This window comes from Lolium perenne, chromosome 3 (assembly GCF_019359855.2).
Source record: "Lolium perenne isolate Kyuss_39 chromosome 3, Kyuss_2.0, whole genome shotgun sequence".
Taxonomy (NCBI): domain Eukaryota; kingdom Viridiplantae; phylum Streptophyta; class Magnoliopsida; order Poales; family Poaceae; genus Lolium; species Lolium perenne.
The window spans coordinates 70,317,248-70,323,247 of NC_067246.2; positions in this window are offsets into that span (position 1 = coordinate 70,317,248).

Sequence of the window (6,000 nt, forward strand, 5' to 3'; positions counted from 1 at the left end):
ATCCGTTCTGCTGGGCGTGGCATCGCCAAAGACTGCGCTCTGCTACTTTTATCCGTATCAACAGATACGAAGAAAAATCCTAACGGACGCGTTAGGTACCCGATAAATTTGACTGGGACTCGACAGAATGGTAAGACCTTAAGCGGCACCTGTCGAAGTTTACACCAGTATCCCGAGATCATGTCCAGGGACGTGATTTTGAAGTAGGTTTTTGCGGATTGCCACTAGAGCAGTTAACTAGTACCTGATCCGTCAGATGAACTAGCCCCAACTACCATTATCCCTGTACAATATAGAATTTTATGTGAAGAGATATAAAAAGTTGAAGCTTTCGAATAAAAATAGACAGTGGAGATTTTCCTTGATTCTACGATTCAAGCAAAATCTCGGGGGCTACTGACATAGGCATCCCAAATGGGCCTGCCGAAGATAGTACCCGGGGTTTACTGGAGGCCCAATACTCGAAGAATAAGAAGATTCGGGAGCCCAAGATCTATTAAGGAAAGATAAGAGTTGTAATAGGAAGTGTTATTTGTAATTTGGCGGGATGAGTTAGAAACCGTCCCGGGCTCTGTAACTTGTATAGCACGAATTCCTCGGCTCCACCTCCTATATAAAGGGGGAGTCGAGGGACGAAGAGATAATCGAATCATTGTCCGCAAACCTTAGTTTTCATAATCGTCGAGTACTTTTCGGCTGAAACCTTTGAGATCTACTTACCCTCTACTTCCAACTAAACCCTAGCCTACAATTCATAGGCATTGACAAGTTGATACCTTGTCAATTCCTTTACATCGAATACAATCTACTGCAGTACTTGTTCTACTGTTTTCTGCAAACAATCATCATCCACACTATACATCTAATCCTTTGTTACAGCAAGCTGGTGAGATTGACAACCTCACTATTTCGTTGGGGCAAAGTACTTTGGTTGTGTTGTGCAGGTTCCACGTTGGCGCCGGAATCCCTGGTGTTGCGCCGCACTACATCTCGCCGCCATCAACCTTCAACGTGCTTCTTGGCTCCTACTGGTTCGATAAACCTTGGTTTCTTACTGAGGGAAAACTTGCCGCTGTACGCATCACACCTTCCTCTTGGGGTTCCCAACGGACGCGTGCTGTACGCGTATCACTAAGCTCATTAGCTAACAAGAAAGAAAGATAATGAAAATAATATATCTACATGTACTTCCCTCTTTTCTACTTAAGCCTGAAAGTATTTTTGCTGTTGACCAATGCTAAGTTTGCCAAAACCAAATAGATTTACTTGATGCTCCCAAAGTGATACCAATACTAACAACAAGATCAATCATATAACAGAAATTGCAAACTAAAATAAGGTGTGCAAAAAGTAAATGATAAAACTTCTCATTAATATTCCATAACGATAACTCACACCAAGGGATACATAGATAACCAACTAAAAGAGAGATACTTCCACACTGCAAACCATCTTATATGATAACTTCCCTACTCATGATATGACATTACTTGACAGTAAAAAGGTAAAAGATAGTGATGATGTGATACCGCGGCACTCCCCCCAAGCTTGGAACAAGCCAATGGGGTGCCAATACCAATGATGAATTACTCCTTCGGTGGTGATGGTGGAACGACCCTGATGGGAGTGAGGAACCGCTCTAGCATTCTGTGAAGTCGATTGTTCTCCTCCTGAAGTATCTCCACTTCCCTTCTCAGAACACGGTATTGATCACAAAACTCATCGGCAACCCGAAAAGCTTCCTCCACAGCAGGGAAAGAGTTGAGGCTAGGAGCAGGTGGTAAAGGCCCCTGCAAGTTATAAGAAAAAGAACGTCGAGTGTTAACCGATCCCACTAAGATTGGCTTACCACAACTTGCCGCTCCCTTTTTATTGATGACATCTTCTTCACTTCCTCCTTGACACTCTCATCCATCTCTTTCCGTCTTGTCACGACCCTTTCCTCTTCCGCCCATCCAACGAAAGTTCCTTGATCTAGATCCTGGAGGAGCTCACGTTTGTGATGCATTGCATAATCTTCTGAGGATGAACCTTGCGACGACATCTGAACAGAAACAGGTCGAAACAAAACATGACGAGAAGACGATATACGGACCTCGAGGGGTCCGGGGGATTATATAACAAAAAAATTCACGACAAAAGGAAAGTACCAGGTCGAACTTGAGTGGGAGAGGGACTCCGAGGAGCCGTCCCCATATGGCGGCGCGGCCATGGTGGGGCCCGCGCCACCACGTGGGGACGCGCCCTCGTGCGCCTCCTCCACTCCGATTCGATCTCGTAATTTTTCATACTTTCTAAAAATAGCAAAAATATTGTTCAGAAAGTTAAACGCGGACTTTCTACTACCAAAACTGTTACCTATTCGAAGTCGAACTCTGCAGAACTATCAATTTTATCTTTGATGAAAGTTTCCGGAGTCACCACTTGAATAACATCAACATCTTCATTATAAGAGTCTCCAGAAATATAATGTTTGAGTCTTTGTCCATTCACCACTTGTGTGGCATCATCTTTCAGCGAAGCAATTTTTATTGCCCCTGAACGATACACCTCCTCAATGACATATGGTCCTTCCCATTTTGAGAGTAATTTTCCTGCAAAAAATCTGAGACGAGACTGATACAATAGGACTTTATCTCCAATATTAAATTCTCTTTTAATAATTCTTCTATCATGCCATTTCTTAACTTTCTCCTTAAAAAGTCTAGCATTTTCATAAGCTTCACTTCTCCACTCATCTAGAGAACTCAATTGTAGCAACCTTTTCTTACCGGCAAGTTTAAAATCTTTATTAAGTTCTCTTACATCCCAATAAGCTTTGTGCTCTAGTTCTAAAGGTAAATGACAAGCTTTTCCATAAACCATTTTATAAGGAGACATACCCATAGGATTTTTATAAGCAGTTCTATAAGCCCACAACGCTTCCTTCAACTTACTAGCCCAATTTTTCCAAGATTTATTAACAGTCTTTTGCAAGATAGATTTAATTTCTCTATTTGACAATTCTACTTGCCCACTAGTTTGAGGATGATAAGCTGAAGCAATTCTATGATTAATACCATATTTAGCAAGAGTTTTTGTAAAACCACCATGAATAAAATGAGAACCTCCATCAGTCATAAGATATCTAGGTACTCCAAACCTAGGAAAAATAACATCTAAAAGCATTTTTAAAGAGGTCTCACCATCATCACTTTTTGTGTGTATGGCTTCCACCCATTTAGTAACATAATCAACAGCAACAAGTATATGAGTGTTACCTTCTGAAGAAGGGAAAGGACCCATGAAGTCAAATCCCCAACAATCAAATGGTTCAATAACAAGAGTATAATTCATAGGCATTTCATTCCGTCTAGAGATATTACCAACTCTTTGACATTCATCACAAGATAAAATAAACTTTCTTGCATCTTTAAAGAGAGTTGGCCAATAAAAACCTGACTGTAGAACCTTTTGTGCGGTTCTATCTCCGGCGTGATGTCCTCCATAAACACTACCATGACACTTACTCAATATCTCTTGTTGTTCATATTCGGGGACACATCTTCGCATAATACCATCCACTCCTTCTTCATATAAGTGCGGGTCATCCCAAAAATAATGCCTCAAGTCATAAAAGAATTTCCTCCTTTGCTGAGCTGAAAAGGTTGGAGGCAAGTACTTGGAAACAATAAAGTTAGCATAATCAGCATACCAAGGACTATCTCGCGAGCTCACCTTTATTGCAACCAATTGTTCATTTGGAAAACTATCATTAACAGGAACAGGATCATAAGCAATATTTTCCAATCTAGAAAAATTGCCAGCAACAGGATTATCAGCACCTTTCCTATCTACAATATGTAAATCAAATTCTTGCAAAAGAAGCACCCATCTAATAAGCCTTGGCTTAGCATCTTTCTTTTCCTTAAGGTACCTAATTGCAGCATGATCAGTATGAACTGTGACTTTTGAATCAACAATATAAGGTCTAAACTTGTCACAAGCAAAAACTACAGCTAATAACTCTTTTTCAGTTGTAGCATAATTTCTTTGAGCAGCATCAAGAGTTTTACTAGCATAATGAATAACATTCAACTTTTTTATCTACTCGCTGTCCAAGAACAACACCTACAGCAAAATCACTAGCATCAAACATAATTTCAAAAGGTAAATTCCAATCAGGAGGTTCAACTACAGGAGCAGTTGTTAAGGCTTTCTTTAGAGTTTCAAAAGCTTCCTTACAATCATCATCAAAAACAAAAGGTACATCTTTTTGAAGAAGATTAGTAAGAGGCTTTGAAATTTTAGAGAAATCTTTAATAAATCTCCTATAAAAACCAGCATGACCAAGAATACTACGAATACCTTTAACATCCCTAGGATAGGACATCTTCTCAATTACTTCAACTTTAGCTCTATCAACTTCAATACCCCTCTCAGAAATTTTATGTCCCAATACAATTCCTTCATTAACCATAAAGTGGCATTTCTCCAAATTAAGAACAAGGTTAGTTTCTTCACATCTCTGCAAAACTTTATCAAGATTTCGCAAACAATTATCAAAAGAATTCCCATAGACAGAAAAATCTTCCATGAATACCTCTACAATCTTTTCACAAAAGCCATGAAAAATAGCAGACATGCATCTTTGAAAAGTAGCAGGAGCATTACATAAACCAAAAGGCATAAGTTCCATAGGGACAAGTGAAAGTGGTTTTCTCTTGATCTTTAGCTCTAACATCAATTTGTGAAAACCCAGAATAACCATCAAGAAAGCAGAAATGAGTATTTTTAGATAACCTTTCTAGCATTTCATCAATAAAAGGTAAAGGGTAATGATCTTTCTTAGTAACTTTATTAACCTTTCGAAAATCAATGCACATTCTATACCCTACAACTACTCTTTGAGGGATGAGCTCATCATTATCATTAGGTACAACAGTTATTCCTCCTTTTTTAGGAACACAATGCACAGGACTAACCCATCTACTATCAGCAATAGGATATATAATACCAGCTTCAAGAAGTTTTAATACCTCATTCCTTACCACATCATTCATCTTAGGAATTAGACGACGCTGATGTTCAAGAACAGGCTTTGCATCATCTTCCATGTTGATGTCATGTTGGCAAATAGAGGGAGAAATCCCCTTCAAGTCATCAAGAGTGTAGCCAATAGCTCCTCGGTGTTTGTTCAATATTTCCAATAATCTTTCTTCTGCAAAATCTGAAAGCTTAGCACTAATAATAACAGGATATGTTTTCTTATCATCAATATAAGCATACTTAAGATTATCAGGTAACGGTTTCAAGTCAAAAATAGGATCTTCCTTTGGTGGTGGTGTTGTACCTAGATCTTCGACCGGTAAGTCATGTTTAAGAATGGGTTGACGAAGGAAAATTTCATATAACTCATTCCTTTCTTCCCTAAAGACTTCACTCTCATGATCCTCCAAATATTGCTGCAAAGGATTATTAGGAGCAAGAGAAATAGATGCAAGCTGTTCAACTCTAAAATCATCATTAGGCAATTCAGCTTCATAAGGAACTTTGGCAAATTTAGAGAAATTAAACTCATAAGATTCACCAGCAAATTTAGTAACAATTTTCTCTTTCTTGAAAGCTATAATAGCCCCACAAGTATTTAGAAAAGGTCTACCAAAAATGATAGGACAAGTCTTACTAGCAGGAGAACCAAGTACCAAAAAGTCAGCAGGATATTTAATCTTACCACATAGAACTTCCACATCTCGAACAATACCAATAGGAGAGATAGTTTCTCTATTAGCTAACTGAATAACCACATCAATATCTTCAAGTTCACAAGAACCAATTTCATGCATGATTTCCCTGTAAAGCTCATAAGGAATGGCACTAGAACTTGCACCAATATCGCATAAACCATAATAACAATGATCACCAATTCTAACAGAGAGCATAGGAACACTGGCTTTCCTAGACTTACTAGGATGTGAAACAATATTAGAAGCATCTTCACAGAAAATGATGTGACCATTT